The following is a 16558-nucleotide window of genomic DNA, read 5'->3' as shown; positions in this document are numbered from 1 at the left end:
ACTCCCCTCCCTCCGTCTTCTTCAGACTGTGCGGAGTCATGGCCGTGGCATGCTATTAGGAATCAGCTGACGGCGCACAGTCTGAAGAAGGTGTAGGGAGATGAGTGAGAGGCGGAGGTTGAGATATGCACTGCGCATGTCCATGGATCTCAGGCCCGCAGTGGGATTAAATCAGAAGACACTGCGAGGCGGGATCTCAGCCAGCGCGGCCGCACAGGCGCAGCCAGCCTGACACCAAATGATGTCAGAAGAGGGGCAGCGCTAAGTGTGCCTGTCCAAGGGATAACATAACAGCGCAGGCTTCGAGACAGAATCAAACAACGCTGATGAGCCGGCGCACGGCGCCGGGGGGGGGGTAAGAACGACGGCTGTGCTGCGTCACATTACGAAGGAAAGTCCCACCTCCGGGACGGTTTTACGGTATCAGTGGACACATTTTATAAGTGTTAAGTTCTGCATGTGCAAGGAGCTAAACAAAAAAAGCTACCTTTTCCTTTTACTGCTGCACAAGGTGGCTCTTTCAGTAACAAATGCCTTGGGGGGGGGGACAGGTTCCCTTACATTTCAGTTGTTGTGTCAGCGTGGCGGTCGCAGGACACATTGCCGGCTACACAGCTGGGGATCAGCTGACGTTACTGAAACCCAATAACACTGGGTCGTATGTTTTGACTGTGCAGACAGCACTTCTGAGCCTCAACTGGCGGTGTTGGAGCCCAGGAATATAAGTTCAGGTGGTAGAAAGATGAACACAACAGGAGACCTGGATAACGTAGACAGTCACCTAATTATTTAATCAGGGAGAGGAGTGGCAAATTCCTGCGAGATCCAGGCCTTGTTCATTTTCAGGAAAGTAAGCCGGTCAACGTTATCGGAGGATAGTCGCATGCGACGGTCAGTTAGTACACCACCTGCAGCACTAAAGACGCATTCCGATAATACACTAGCCGCAGGGCAAGCCAGCACCTCCAATGCATACTGGCTTAGCTCTGGCCATGTATCCAGCTTTGAGACCGAAAACTTGAATGGGGAAGAGCCGTCTGGGAGTACAGCAAGAGGGCAAGACATGTAGTCTGTCACCATCTGACGGAACCGTTGCCTCCTGCTGACTGGAGCCGTCTGTGATGGTGTAGACTTTTGTGGCGGGGACAGAAAACTGTGCCACAGTTGGGCCATACTGGTCTTGCCTTGGGCAGAGGCACTGCTTCTGCTCCCTCTTTGTGCAGAGCCTCCACCACTGCCTGGACGCACTGAGCTGCTTTGTAATGCACTAGCAGCACTTCTCTCAGTTGGACTGGAGAAGATGATGGAATTCACCAGTGTGTCTTGGTACTCCCGCATTTTTTGCTCCCGGTTCAACGGTGTGATGAGGCTTTCTACGTTGTCCCGGTAGCGAGGATCGAGGAGGGTGAACACCCAATAATCAGACATGTTGAGAATGTGGGTGATGCGGCGGTCGTTTCTCAGGCACTGCAGCATGTAATCCACCATGTGCTGCAGACTGCCAACTGCCCAAGAAACGCTGTCCCCTGCTGGAGGCGTGATCTCTGCCCGCTCGTCATCACCCCACCCTCGCTGTACACACTGAGTACTGGACAATTGTGAAACTCCCTCCTCTGGACGGATGTCTTCCTCCTCCATTGACTCCTCCTCATCCTCCTCACAAAGTGTCCCCTGCCTACGCGTTTGTGAGGAACCACGTGGCGCTGACTGTCCAGAAGATGATGGAAATGGTGAATCCTCATCCTCCACCTCTTCCACAACATCATCCCTTAGCGCTTGCAGTGATTTTTCAAGCAGGCAGATAAGGGGGACAGTCATGCTGACTAGTGCATCATCTGCACTCGCCATCCGCGTGGAATAATCGAAGGGACGCAAAACCTGGCAGACGTCCTTCATAGTGGCCCACTCTGTGGTTGTGAAGTCTGAACGGCGCGGAGTGCGACTTCTTTGCTCCTGATGCAGCTGGTACTCCATTACAGCTTGCTGCTGCTCACACAACCGCTCCAACATATGTAACGTGGAATTCCACCTGGTAGGTAGGTCACATATAATGCGATGTTCCGGCAGGTGGTATCGGCGCTGCAGAGCCGCAATGCGCGATTTTGCCGTGCTGGAACGCCGCAAGTGAGCACACTCTAGGCGGACCTTGTGCAGCAGTGCATCAAGATCCGGATAGTCCCTCAAAAAACTCTGCACGACCAAATTGAGCACATGTGCCAGACATGGGATGTGAGTGAGGTTGCCGAGGCCCAGAGCTGCCACCAGATTTCGGCCATTATCACACACTACCATGCCTGGCTGGAGATTCGCTGGCACAAACCACACATCGCTCTCCTGCTTGATGGCATTCCAGAGCTCCTGCGCTGTGTGGCTTCAATTCCCCAAAGAAATTAATTTCAAGACGGCCTGTTGACGTTTGGCCACGGCTGTGCTCATGTCGGTCGTAACAGGTAAACGTTCATCACGGGTCCATGTGGAGGTGGACTGTGACGGCTCCTGCAGCGATGATTCTGAGGAACTGGTGTAAGAGGAGGAGTCAATGCGTACAGAATGGATTCCTGCAATCCTTGGAGTGGGCAGGACACGTCCTGCGCCACTCGCACGATCTGTACCCGGCTCAACGACATTAACCCAATGGGCAGTGAGGGAAAGGTATCGCCCCTGTCCATGTTGACTGGTCCACGCATCGGTGGTGAGGTGGACCTTGCTACTGACGGCATTCAGTAGCGCGTGTTTTATGTGTCCCTCCACATGCTTGTGCAGGGCAGGGACAGCTTGCCTGCTGAAGTAAAAGCGGCTGGGCACATTGTACTGTGGGACTGCCAATGACATCAAGTCACGGAAGCTGTCAGTCTCCACCAGCCTGAATGACAGCATTTCCAGTGACAGAAGTTTGGCAATGCCTGCAGTCAGAGCCTGTGCTCGTGGGTGGTTTGACGAGAAAGGCCGCCTTTTCTCCCATGCCTGTACTACCGATGGCTGTAGACTGGGCTGGGAGTGTGTGGATGACTGGGAAAGTTGGTGCTGCGGGTGGAATTACAGCGGGTCTCTGGACAACAGGGCCAGAGGTTCTTCCACGGCGATCCTGGGAGGAAGCCGAACCAGCTGCGTGTGAGCTGGAGGAAGAGGCAACACGAGCTGAAGAGGTGGTAGCTGCCGCTGTTGGTTGGCCTAGCTCTTCAGTGTGTTTTTCTAACTCCGCCGCGTGCCTGTTGCGCACATGTTTCCACATGTTGGAGGTATTGAGGTTGCTGACATTTCGACCTCTTTTGACTTTGTGATGACACACCTTGCATTTGACATAGCAAATATCATCTGCAACTGTGTCAAAAAAGGGCCAGACACTGCAAGTCTTGGGAGCGCCCTTTTTGGCTTTTGGAACAGACATGCTCCTAACGGGTGCCAAAGTGGAGGCTACAGGCTGTGCAGTCTTCCCCCTCCCTCTACCTCTTTGGCCCGTTCTAGGAATCTCTTCCTCGGAGCTGCTCCCACCACCTTCCTGTCCCTCACGCCACGATGGGTCAAGGACCTCATCATCTACACTACCCTCTGCCACCAACTGCTCCTCCTGGGTAGTCTCAGCAGCAGAGCACGCACCAGAAAGTGGCACCTGAGTGTCATCATCAGTGGATGCGGCCTGCGATGTGGTGACCGGAGGCACTGGCCCACCCGCCTCTTCAGAGGAAGACAGAAAAAGCTATTGGGCATCACTTCACCCTGCCTCTTCTTCCATTTCTCCAATGCTGCTTGGCTGGCCCCCTGTTTCCAAGCCAAGAGATTCAGAGAACAGAAGTAGAGACGGCTCCTGTCCTGGGCTCTCTGTCTGCCTGGGCAATTTGGCAGGTGGTGAAGAGACAGATGGCTGCTCTACAGTGCTCTGTGTCTGAGAGGATGTGGCACTGATTGAAGTCGATGCGTTAGCTGCCATCCATCCGACAACGGCTTCAATTTGGTCTTCACGCAGCAGCGGTGTACGGCGCTCTCCGACAAAGCTGCGCATGAAGGACTGTTCCCTGGTGAAACTGGGTGCTGGTGAGTCACCGGTGCCCGCAGCAGGCACAGAATCCCCACGTCCTCTCCCTGCTCCGCGCCCACGCCCACTGCCTTCTTCATCTTGGTTGACTGATAAAGATAAGCAGAAAAGTACTAACGGCTTTGTGTGCTTATTCCTGAACAACTCCTAACAGGTATAAGAAACACTAATTTGCTAAAGTGTGGACTAGACTTTAATATGAGCTAATGTGGCCTACACAAATGTAAAGTGGTGTCACTGGTGTGTTTGGTGAACTTTATTATTTAGTTATTTTTTGGGGGCTGAACTCACAACAGAGAGAGCTGCAGTCACACGGAGACCGTGCAGACAGCCGTAAACGGCGCTGCAAGGCCCAAAAACCCTCCTCTACGTTATCCTATGTAGTGTTTTTCCACAAGTTAGCTGGATACGGGTGGAAGACACTAATAGGAATTTTTTGAAAAAATTTGCAGCAGCCTGCACTACTTAAAACAAAAGGAAAATTGATTTTACGGTATGACGCAGTGAACAACCCTGAGCTGGATACAACCAGGCTATGGCTGCTCACAGACTACAGGGCGAGCTGCAGTCACACGGAGACCGTGCAGACAGCCGTAAACGGCGCTGCAAGGCCCAAAAACCCTCCTCTACGTTATCCTATGTAGTGTTTTTCCACAAGTTAGCTGGATACGGGTGGAAAGACACTAATAGGAATTTTTTGAAAAAATGTGCAGCAGCCTGCACTACTTAAAACAAAAGGAAAATTGATTTTACGGTATGACGCAGTGAAGAACCCTGAGCTGGAGACAACCATGCTATGGCTGCTCACAGACTACAGGGCGAGCTGCAGTCACACGGAGACCGTGCAGACAGCCGTAAACGGCGCTGCAAGGCCCAAAAACCCTCCTCTACGTTATCCTATGTAGTGTTTTTCCACAAGTTAGCTGGATACGGGTGGAAAGACACTAATAGGATTTTTTTGAAAAAATGAGCAGCAGACTACACTACTTGAAGAAAAAAAAAAAAAAAAGAACAGTATGAGGCAATGAACCACCCTCCCTGAACTGAATACAACCAGCTATGGATGGCCTATGGCTGCACTCAGACTAGAGAGTGGGCTGCACTCACACACACACACACACAGACCTTGCAGATCGCTGTGAAAACAGCGCTACAAGGCAAAAGCAAGGTGATTAGTAGGTGAACACAGCGGTTGCTAAATTAGCCTTTGAAAAGCACAAAGAAGCAAATCGCTATCTCTAAACTGGCCCTCAGTCAGCAAACAGCGTCCTGTCACTAACTGAATTCACAGCAGAGTGAGCGCAAAATGGCGCCAGCGACTTTTAAACTGCATCGTGACATCATTTCAGCAGCCAATCACAGCCTTGCCAGAAGTTTCAGGCCCTCCATGCTAAACAGGATGTGCCCACACTTGGAATCATTCTCATTGGCTGATTTCGTTCAAATTTGTGCAGTTTGAATCCTGGGAACTTCCGATTCCGGTATCCGATACGCGGCAAGTATCGGATCTCGGTATCGGAATTCCGATACCGCTAAGTATCGGCCGATACCCGATACTTGCGGTATCGGAATGCTCAACACTACTCATTACCATAGTGAATGAATGTGGAGGCTTTTGGAAGAACGCATCATTGTGATGTTTCCCATGAACCAGGGCCGACGATAGCTGCAGGCAGACCAGGCAGCTGCGTAGGGCTCCCACTCCCCCAGGGGCCCCCAGCCAGTGTGGCATGCCACACAGCCGCTATGGGGCCTTATACTATGAGGGGGGTTGCATTATACTCTATGAGGGGGACTGCATTATATTTTATGGGGGGCTGCATTATACTCTGAGGGGGCTGCATTATATTCTATGGGGGTTACATTATATTGTATGGTGGGGCTGCATTATACTAATGTGGGGGCTACATTATGCTCTATGGGGTGGCTCCTTTATACTGTATCGAGGACTATGGAGAATACATTATACTATATGAAGAACTATGGGGTGCATTATACTATGGGAAGTGAATTGTACTACATGGATGACAATGGTGGGTGTTGTGAATTCCGTTCTTGGGCTCCCTCTGGTGGTTGTAAATGGCACTTTTGTGAATTCTGCCCTTGGGCTCCCTCCGGTGGTTTTAAGTGGAACTGCTGCTCCTTGGGTTTTGCATTAGCAGCTGCTTCCACTGATCGTCTCTCCTGGCTCTGCTATTTAGCCTGGCTCTAGCCTTCAGCCAGTGCCAGCTGTCAATGTTTCTTGGTTGGATTCAGATCTCTCCTTGGATTTCTCTGATAGCCTGTCCATTTCAGCAAAGATAAGTCCTTGCTTGTTCTTTTGGTTGTCCACTTGCTGTGGACTTAATCGTTCAGCTCATGTTATGTTTTTTCTTGTCCAGCTTGTCAGTATGATACATTCGGCTTAGCTGGAAGCTCTGGGGAAGCAGATTTGCCCTCCACACCATGAGTCGGCGTGGAGATTTTTTTGTAAACTCTGTGTGGATTTTTTTAGCTTTTAATACTGACCGCACAGTATCCTTTCCTGTTCTGTCTATCTAGCTAGACTGGCCTCCTTTGCTAAATCCTGTTTTCTGTTATGATCCCAATGGTAGAGGATCTCAAAGTTTTCAGCAAAGTCTGCAAACATAAAAAACCAGCTCATAGGGAGGTGGTAACTGAGCTGACCGCATACCTGAACCTAGCCCACAACTAATAGCAGCCGGGGAACGTACCTACGTTGGTTCTAGACGTCTCGCGCCAGCCGGAGAACTAACTAACCCTTTCAGAGAAAATCAGACCTCACTTGCCTCAAGAGAAGGGTACCCCAAAGTACAGACAGGCCCCCAACAAATAATAATGGTGAGGTAAGAAGAAAGGACAAACATAAGTATGAACTAGATTCAGCAAAGAGAGGCCCACTAAATAATAGCAGAAATATAGAAAGCGGACTTATGCGGTCAGCGAAAAACCCTACAAAAATATCCACGCTGAATATCCAAGAACCCCCGCACCGACTAACGGTGTGGGGGGAGAATATCAGCCCCCTTAGAGCTTCCAGCAAAATCAGGAGTCACATTATGAACAAGCTGGACAAAAAACAGAATAATACAAATAAACAAAAATAAGAAAGCAGGACTTAGCTTATCTTGCAAAAATCAGGACCAGAGACAGGAGCAACCAGACAAGGACTGATTACATTGATGCCAGGCAATGGACTAAGAATCCAGGAAGTTTAAATAGGAACACCCAGGATCTAACGAACCAGGTGACTACCAACCTGGGGAAAGAATATCCAAGAGCCATACCGCTAGTGACCACAAGAGGGAGCCAAAAAGTATAGTTCACAACAGTACCCCCCCTTTAAGGAGGGGTCACCGAACCCTCACTACGACCACCAGGGCGATCAGGATGGGCAGCGTGAAAGGCACGATCCAAATCGGCCGCATGAACATCAGAGGCGACCACCCAGGAATTATCCTCCTGACCATAGCCCTTCCATTTGACCAGATACTGAAGCCTCCGTCTAGAGAGACGAGAATCCAAGATCTTCTCCACCACGTACTCCAACTCGCCCTCAACCAAGACCGGAGCAGGAGGGTCAACAGCAGGAACCACAGGCACAATGTACCGCCGCAACAAAGACCTATGGAACACATTGTGAATGGCAAACGACACAGGAAGATCCAAACGAAAAGACACCGGATTAAGGACCTCCAAAATTCTATAAGGACCAATAAAGCGAGGCTTAAACTTAGGAGAGGAAACCTTCAGAGGGACATACCGAGAAGACAACCAAACCAAATCCCCAACACGAAGTCGGGGACCCACACCGCGGCGGTTGGCAAAACGCTGAGCCTTCTCCTGTGACAACTTCAAGTTGTCCACCACATGATTCCAAGTCCGCTGCAACCTATCAACCACAGAATCCACCCCAGGACAGTCAGAAGGCTCAACATGACCTGAGGAGAAACGAGGCTGAAAACCAGAGTTGCAGAAAAATGGCGAAACCAAAGTAGCGGAACTAGCCCGATTACTGAGGGCAAACTCAGCCAATGGCAAGAAGGTCACCCAATCATCCTGATCCGCAGAAACAAAACATCTCAAATAAGCCTCCAGCGTCTGATTAGTTCGCTCCGTTTGGCCATTAGTCTGAGGATGAAAGGCAGACGAGAACGACAGATCAATGCCCATCTTAGCACAAAAAGATCGCCAGAATCTGGACACAAACTGGGATCCTCTGTCAGACACGATATTCTCAGGAATGTCGTGCAAACGAACCACATTCTGGAAAAACAAAGGAACCAGATCGGAAGAGGAAGGCAACTTAAGCAAGGGCACCAAATGGACCATCTTGGAAAAACGATCACACACCACCCAGATGACAGACATTCCCTGAGACACCGGAAGATCAGAAATGAAATCCATGGAAATGTGTTATGACCCCAATGGCAGAGGATCTCAGAGGTTTCAACAAAGTCTGCAAACACAAAAAACCAGCTCATAGGGAAGTGGTAACTAGGCTGACCGTATACCTGATCCTAGCACAAACAACTAGCAGTAGCCGGGGAACTTACCTACCTTTTTTCTAGACGTCTCGCGCCAGCCGGAGAACTAACTAACCCTATAAGGGAAAATAAGACCTTTCTTGCCTCCAGAGAAAAGACCCCAAAGTTAAATACAAGCCCCCAACAAATAATAACGGTGAGGTAAGAAGAAAAGACAAATGTAAGAATGAACTAGGTTTTAGCAAAGAGAGGCCCACTGACTAATAGCAGAATATAGGAAGATGACTTATACGGTCAGCAAAAAAACCCTATCAAAATATCCACGCTGAATATTCAAGAACCCCCGAACCGACTAACGGTGTGGGGGGAGAATATCAGCCCCCTAGAGCTTCCAGCAATATCAGGAATCACATTTTGTACAAGCTGGACAAAAATTAGAACAATGCCAAATAAACAAAAATAGGAAGCAGGACTTAGCTTATCTTGCAACGAACCAGGACCAGCAGACAGGAGCAAACAGAAATGAACTGATTACAACGATGCCAGGCACCAGACTATGAATCAAGGAAGTTTAAATAGCAACACCCCTGGCCTAACGAACCAGGTGGGTACCAAGCTGGGGAAAGACAATCCCAGAGCCATACCACTAGAGACCACAAGAGGGAGCCAAGAAGTATAGTTCACAACAGAAATGTGTGTCCAAGGCCTCTTCGGGACGGGCAAGGGCAAAAGCAACCCGCTGGCACGAGAACAGCAAGGCTTAGCCCAAGCACAAGTCCCACAGGACTGCACAAAAGAACGCACATCCCGTGACAAGGAAGGCCACTAAAAGGACCTAGCCACCAAATCTCTGGTACCAAAAATCCCAGGATGCCGTGCCAACCCCGAGGAATGAACCTCGGAAATAACTCTGCTGGTCCATTTATCAGGAACAAACAGTCTGTCAGGTGGACAAGGGTCAGGTCTACCAGCCTGAAATCTCTGCAACACACGTCGCAAATCAGGAGAAATGGCCGACAAGATTACTCCCTCTTTAAGAATACCAGCCGGCTCTGAGACTCCAGGAGAGTCAGGCACAAAGCTCCTAGAGAGAGCATCAGCCTTCACATTTTTCGAACCAGGCAGGTATGAGACCACAAAGTCAAAACGGGAGAAAAACAATGACCAACGAGCCTGTCTAGGATTCAGGCGTTTAGCAGACTCGAGATACATCAGATTTTTGTGATCAGTCAAGACCACCACACGATGCTTAGCTCCCTCGAGCCAATGACGCCACTCCTCAAATGCCCACTTCATGGCCAACAACTCCCGATTACCAACATCATAGTTCCGCTCAGCAGGCGAAAACTTCCTGGAAAAGAAAGCACATGGTCTCATCACAGCGCAACCAGAGCCTCTCTGCGACAAAACAGCCCCTGCACCGATCTCAGAAGCATCCACTTCAACCTGAAAGGGAAGTGAGACATCAGGCTGGCACAAAACAGGCGCCGAAGTAAACCGGCGCTTCAGCTCCCGGAAAGCCTCCACGGCCGCAGGAGCCCAATTGGCAACATCAGAACCTTTCTTGGTCATATCCGTCAGAGGTTTAACAACGCTAGAAAAGTTAGCAATAAACCGACGGTAGTAATTAGCAAAACCCAAAAACTTCTGAAGACTCTTAACAGACGTGGGTTGAGTCCAATCATGAATAGCTCGGACCTTGACTGGGTCCATCTCCACAGCAGAAGGGGAAAAAATAAAACCCAAAAAGGAAACCTTCTGCACTCCAAAGAGACACTTTGAGCCCTTCACAAACAAAGCATTATCGCGCAAAACCTGAAACACCATCCTGACCTGCTTTACATGAGAATCCCAATCATCAGAAAAAACTAAAATGTCATCCAGATAAACAATCATAAATTTATCTAGATACTTCCGGAAGATGTCATGCATAAAGGACTGAAACACTGAAGGAGCATTAGAGAGCCCAAAAGGCATCACCAAGTACTCAAAATGACCTTCGGGCGTATTAAATGCAGTTTTCCATTCATCTCCCTGCTTAATGCGCACAAGGTTGTACGCACCACGAAGATCTATCTTGGTGAACCAACAGGCACCCTTAATCCGAGCAAACAAGTCCGACAATAGTGGCAAAGGATATTGAAATTTAACCGTGATTTTATTCAGAAGCCGATAGTTTATACAAGGTCTCAAAGATCCGTCTTTCTTGGCCACAAAAAAGAATCCCGCACCAAGAGGGGAAGAGGATGGACGAATATGTCCTTTCTCCAAAGACTCCTTTATATAAGAACGCATCGCGGCATGCTCAGGTACCGACAGATTAAATAATCGTCCCTTAGGAAACTTACTACCAGGAATCAAATCTATAGCGCAGTCACAGTCCCTATGAGGAGGAAGAACACTGGACCTGGACTCACTGAATACATCCTGATAGTCAAACAAATACTCAGGAACTTCTGAAGGAGTGGAGGAAGCAATAGACACCGACGGGGAATCGCAATGAATTCCCTGACAACCCCAACTTGACACAGACATAGCCTTCCAATCCAAAACTGGATTATGGGCCTGTAACCATGGCAGACCCAAAACGACCAAATCATGCATCTTATGCAGAACAAGAAAACGAATCACCTCCCGATGTTCAGGAGTCATGCACATGGTCACTTGTGTCCAATACTGCGGTTTATTCTCCGCCAATGGCGTAGCATCAATTCCTCTAAGAGGAATATGATTTTCTAAAGGCTCCAGGACAAAACCACAGCGCTTGGCAAACGATAAGTCCATAAGACTCAGGGCAGCACCTGAATCCACAAACGCCATAACAGGGTAGGAAGACAATGAGCAAATTAAAGTCACAGACAAAATAAATTTAGGCTGCAAGTTACCAATGGCGACAGGACTAACAAACTTTGTTAGGCGCTTAGAGCATGCTGATATAACATGTGTAGAATCACCACAGTAAAAACACAACCCATTCTGACGTCTATGATTTTGCCGTTCAGTTCTAGTCTGAATTCTATCACATTGCATTAAGTCAGGTGTCTGTTCAGACAACACCGCCAGAGGATTAGCGGATTTGCGCTCCCGCAAACGCCGATCAATCTGAATGGCCAGCGTCATAGAATCATTCAGACTTGTAGGAATGGGGAAGCCCACCATCACATTCTTAATGGTTTCAGAAAGGCCATTTCTGAAATTTGCGGCCAGAGCACACTCATTCCACTGAGTAAGCACGGACCATTTCCGAAATTTTTGGCAATACACTTCAGCTTCATCTTGGCCCTGAGAGATAGCCAGCAAAGCCTTCTCTGCCTGAATTTCAAGATTGGGCTCCTCATAAAGCAATCCGAGCGCCAGAAAAAACACATCAATATTTGCCAATGCCGGATCTCCTGGCGCCAATGAGAAAGCCCAATCCTGAGGGTCGCCCCGCAAGAAGGAGATAACAATTTTAACTTGCTGAGCTGAGTCTCCAGACGAACGAGGTCTCAAAGATAGAAACAATTTACAATTATTCCTAAAATTCCTAAATTTAAATCGATCTCCAGAGAACAGCTCAGGAATAGGTATCTTAGGCTCTGACATAGGACTGCTAATAACAAAATCCTGAATGCCCTGCACACGTGCAGCAAGCTGATCCACACTAGTAATCAGAGTCTGAACATTCATGTCTGCAGCAGAGCTTCAAGCCACTCAGAGATAAAGGGGAGGAAGAAAAAAAACAAAAAAGAGAAGGGTACCCCAAAGTACAGACAGGCCCCCAACAAATAATAACGGTGAGGTAAGAAGAAAGGACAAACGTAAGTATGAACTAGATTCAGCAAAGAGAGGCCCACTAAATAATAGCAGAAATATAGAAAGCGGACTTATGCGGTCAGCGAAAAACCCTACAAAAATATCCACGCTGAATATCCAAGAACCCCCGCACCGACTAACAGTGTGGGGGGAGAATATCAGCCCCCTTAGAGCTTCCAGCAAAATCAGGAGTCACATTATGAACAAGCTGGACAAAAAACAGAATAATACAAATAAACAAAAATAAGAAAGCAGGACTTAGCTTATCTTGCAAAAATCAGGACCAGAGACAGGAGCAACCAGACAAGGACTGATTACATTGATGCCAGGCAATGGACTAAGAATCCAGGAAGTTTAAATAGGAACACCCAGGATCTAACGAACCAGGTGACTACCAACCTGGGGAAAGAATATCCAAGAGCCATACCGCTAGTGACCACAAGAGGGAGCCAAAAAGTATAGTTCACAACAGTTTTCATTCTGTGCATGTCATTTCCCTCTCCACTCACAGTCAATATTTGTGGGGGGCTATCTTTCCTTTGGGGATTTTCTCTGAGGCAAGATAGCTTTCTGTTTCCATCTTTAGGGGTAGTTAGTTCTCAGGCTGTGACGAGGTGTCTAGGGAGTGACAGGAACATCCCACGGCTACTTCTAGTGTTGGTGTTAGGATCAGGAACTGCGGTCAGTACAGATACCACCTCCTCAGAGCTCGTCCCATGTTGCTCCTTAACCACCAGGTCATAACAGGCGGGGCATTATACTACATGAAGCACTATGAGGAGTGTATTATACTATATGGAGGACTGGGGAGTGTATTTTAATATATAGAGTATTATAGGGAGTGTATTATACTATATGGAGGACTATAGGGAGTGTATTATACTATATGGAGGAATATGGAGAATGTATTATACTATATGGAGGACTATAGGGAGTGTATTATACTATATGGAGGACTGAGCAGTATATTTTAATATATGGAGGGCTATGAGGAGTGTATTATACTATATGGAGGACTATGGGAAGTGTATAATACTATATGGAGGACTGAGAAGTGTATTAATATATGGAGGACTATGAGGAGTGTATTATACTATATGGAGGACTATGGGAAGTGTATAATACTATATGGAGGACTGAGGAGTGTATTTTAATATGCGGAGTACTATAGGGAGTGTATTATACTATATGGAAGACTATATGGAGTGTATTATACTATATGGAGGACTACGGGGCCTGTTATATGGAGGACTATGGGGTGTGCATTTTACAATATGGAGGACTGTGGTGCACATTATAATATATGGAGGACTATGGGGTGTATTATACTAAACAAGCAATATGCTGCCTATTCATCGAGTGATTGGATTGTTTATGCGGGAACAGAAATCATTGTTCTCAGCAGCACATCACTGGCGTAAACTGTAGATGTGCTGCTGATAACACGATACTGTATGGGGACAGATTGATCTAATAGTGATTGTTCTGTGCCCATCATTCTTTCTCAGTTGGTGCAAAGTGGTCGGGAAACAAGTGTCAAACAACTTCAATATTGTCGATCACATTCATTTAGCTGCCTGAACACAGCGCATGTAAATACAACAGAAATGCTTATGTGTGATGTGCAATATGTGAGCATTTGGGGCTCGATTTAAAATTTTTGCCAAGGGCCCCACGTTGCCTAAAACCGACCCTGCCATGAACAAAATACATTTTAATTAATAGATCTTGGAATATTAAGTTCCACAATTGGATATGTTAAAATGTTCCTGTGCTGAGATGATCTTATAAATATGCTCCTGCTGTGTACTGTGTAATGGCTGTGTCCGACCATGCAGAGCTGCTCCAGTCTATAGTCAGCAAATTCCATACTGTAGTTCCTGGCTAGGTGGGGGAAGCATAAGTAAAATAACATTCTCATTCTAAGACCCTTTATGAGCTGCAGACACCCCTAGTTTAAGACTTAATTTAGACATCTGTTTTTTTTCCTCCATCATTGTTCTGCTAGATCAGATTTTCCTCAGTATTTGGTCAGTGCATTAGTTTTTACTATCTGTGTTTGATCAGTTTTTCTTGCATGTAAAAAGAAAAATTTTGGAAGTTTCTCAGGCTTCTCCTAGCAAAGTAAGGGTACTATCACACAGTGACACTTTGGACGCTACGACGGCACGATCCGTGACGTCGCAGCGTCGTATGATTATCGCTCCAGCGTCGTAGACTGCGGTCACACTTTGCAATCACGGCGCTGGAGCGATGCCGAAGTCCCCGGGTAACCAGGGTAAACATCGGGTTACTAAGCGCAGGGCCGCGCTTAGTAACCCGATGTTTACCCTGGTTACCAGCGTAAACGTAAAAAAAAAAAACAGTACATACTTACATTCCGGTGTCTGTCCCCGGCGTCTCAGCTTCTCTGCACTGTGTAAGCACCATAGCCGGAAAGCAGAGCGGTGACGTCACCGCTGTGCTCGCTTTCCGGCCGGCAGGCGCTCACAGTGCAGAGAAGCTGAGACACCGGGGGACAGACACCGGAATGTGAGTATGTACTGTTTGTTTTTTTTACGTTTACGCTGGTAACCAGGGTAAACATCGGGTTACTAAGCGCGGCCCTGCGCTTAGTTACCCGATGTTTACCCTGGTTACAAGCGAACACATCGCTGGATCGGTGTCACACACAACGATCCAGCGATGTCAGCGGGTGATCAAGCGACGAAAGAAAGTTCCAAACGATCTGCTACGACGTACGATTCTCAGCGTGATGTCTGATCGCAGTAGCGTGTCAGACACAGCGATATCGTATGGATATCGCTGCAACGTCACGGATCGTACCGTCGTAGCGATCAAAGTGGCACTGTGTGACAGTACCCTAAGTGAAAAATTGACAGCACTATGATTCAACTAGGAAGCCATCCGAGTGCCGTCTGATTTTTCACAGACCCATAGATTTGCATTGGGGCATTTGATCAATGACTGAGATCAAAAATTATAGTCCTCATTTGTTTTTGAGGACACTTGGTCTGCAAAAGAATACAGTGATGTGAACGGCAAAATAGACTGTAGAATCAAACAAATACGTGAAATAAATAATATTTTTCTCCATTTACCAGTTGGCCGTTTTGAATGTGAAACTTTGCTCAGAACATTTGTCAATACAATGCTGTTGCTATGACCCTCAGTGTGAGTAAATATTCCTGCCCCCAGGGACGAATCTAAACCTAGAATTTAATATGTAATTATGAAGTTGCATATGAACTGTAATAATATGGATTATTTACTGTAGTTCCAAACCATATTGAGGCAGATTTCTGGCACAGTTACATATATAATTATGGAGTTCAGGCCAATTAACATATTAATGAGGCTCTTGTGTCACTTTTTCCAACACATATGCGTCTCTTGGGAAACTGCCACCACTCCTCCAAGGTCCAACCTGGCATCTCTTTCAGTCTGTATTCACATCATCATGAGATTACGCATTGATGAAACACTGTTGGTAAAAGCTGTAAATTAAACTGGTACATGCTGCCATGGGATTTGGCTTACAGAGCACTGGCATTAATAAAACTTCTCCAATTTTTTTTGTGCTGGGCTATGGTTCTATTGTGGTACACCGGAGTGCAGGGTGGTAGAGACCCTCCAGGATGCCGGGCATGGGTCGGATCCTCGGGTGGGGGACGGGCCCGACGTCTGGTGTTTTGGAGGCACAGTGGAAAGGACACCCTTTCAGGATCTCAATCCCTGAATGGCCTCCTTGTTCCAGCCTCACTAACGTGAGCGGTGTGTTTAGTGGACGTCTTCCCCATAGTTGCTACGAGTAACTACTCCTGGCCAAATGTTCTTCCTCCATTCTGGGCATGCTTGCATTAGCAGTAGACCTGTGTGCACGGTAGAATCTAGGCATCACTCACTCCAGCAGTTGACGTCTTGTGGATTCCCTAACACTTTTTTCCGACTAGTTGCTCCATAACGGCCTGGTGAAGCAAAGGAATAACTTCCCTCATATGCTTTCTCGTGCTGTGTGGATCATTGTGTATGATGCACTACTATGCCATAGATTACACACCATTTGGTGTACGGATGGTATCACTTTGCTATGGCAGGGACAAAAAAATAAAATAGAACAAAGTTTGTGATGCCAGGGTGCACTTAATTAACCTCTGTTTTCTGCTAGTGTGTTGTAATGTGATGCAATCCAAATAGTCCAGAAAACAGGGAGGCCAGAGGGGCTGTTGATAAACTTTACTTG

Source organism: Ranitomeya variabilis, chromosome 2 (genome assembly GCF_051348905.1).
Source record: "Ranitomeya variabilis isolate aRanVar5 chromosome 2, aRanVar5.hap1, whole genome shotgun sequence".
Taxonomy (NCBI): domain Eukaryota; kingdom Metazoa; phylum Chordata; class Amphibia; order Anura; family Dendrobatidae; genus Ranitomeya; species Ranitomeya variabilis.
This window is presented reverse-complemented; position numbering follows the sequence as displayed.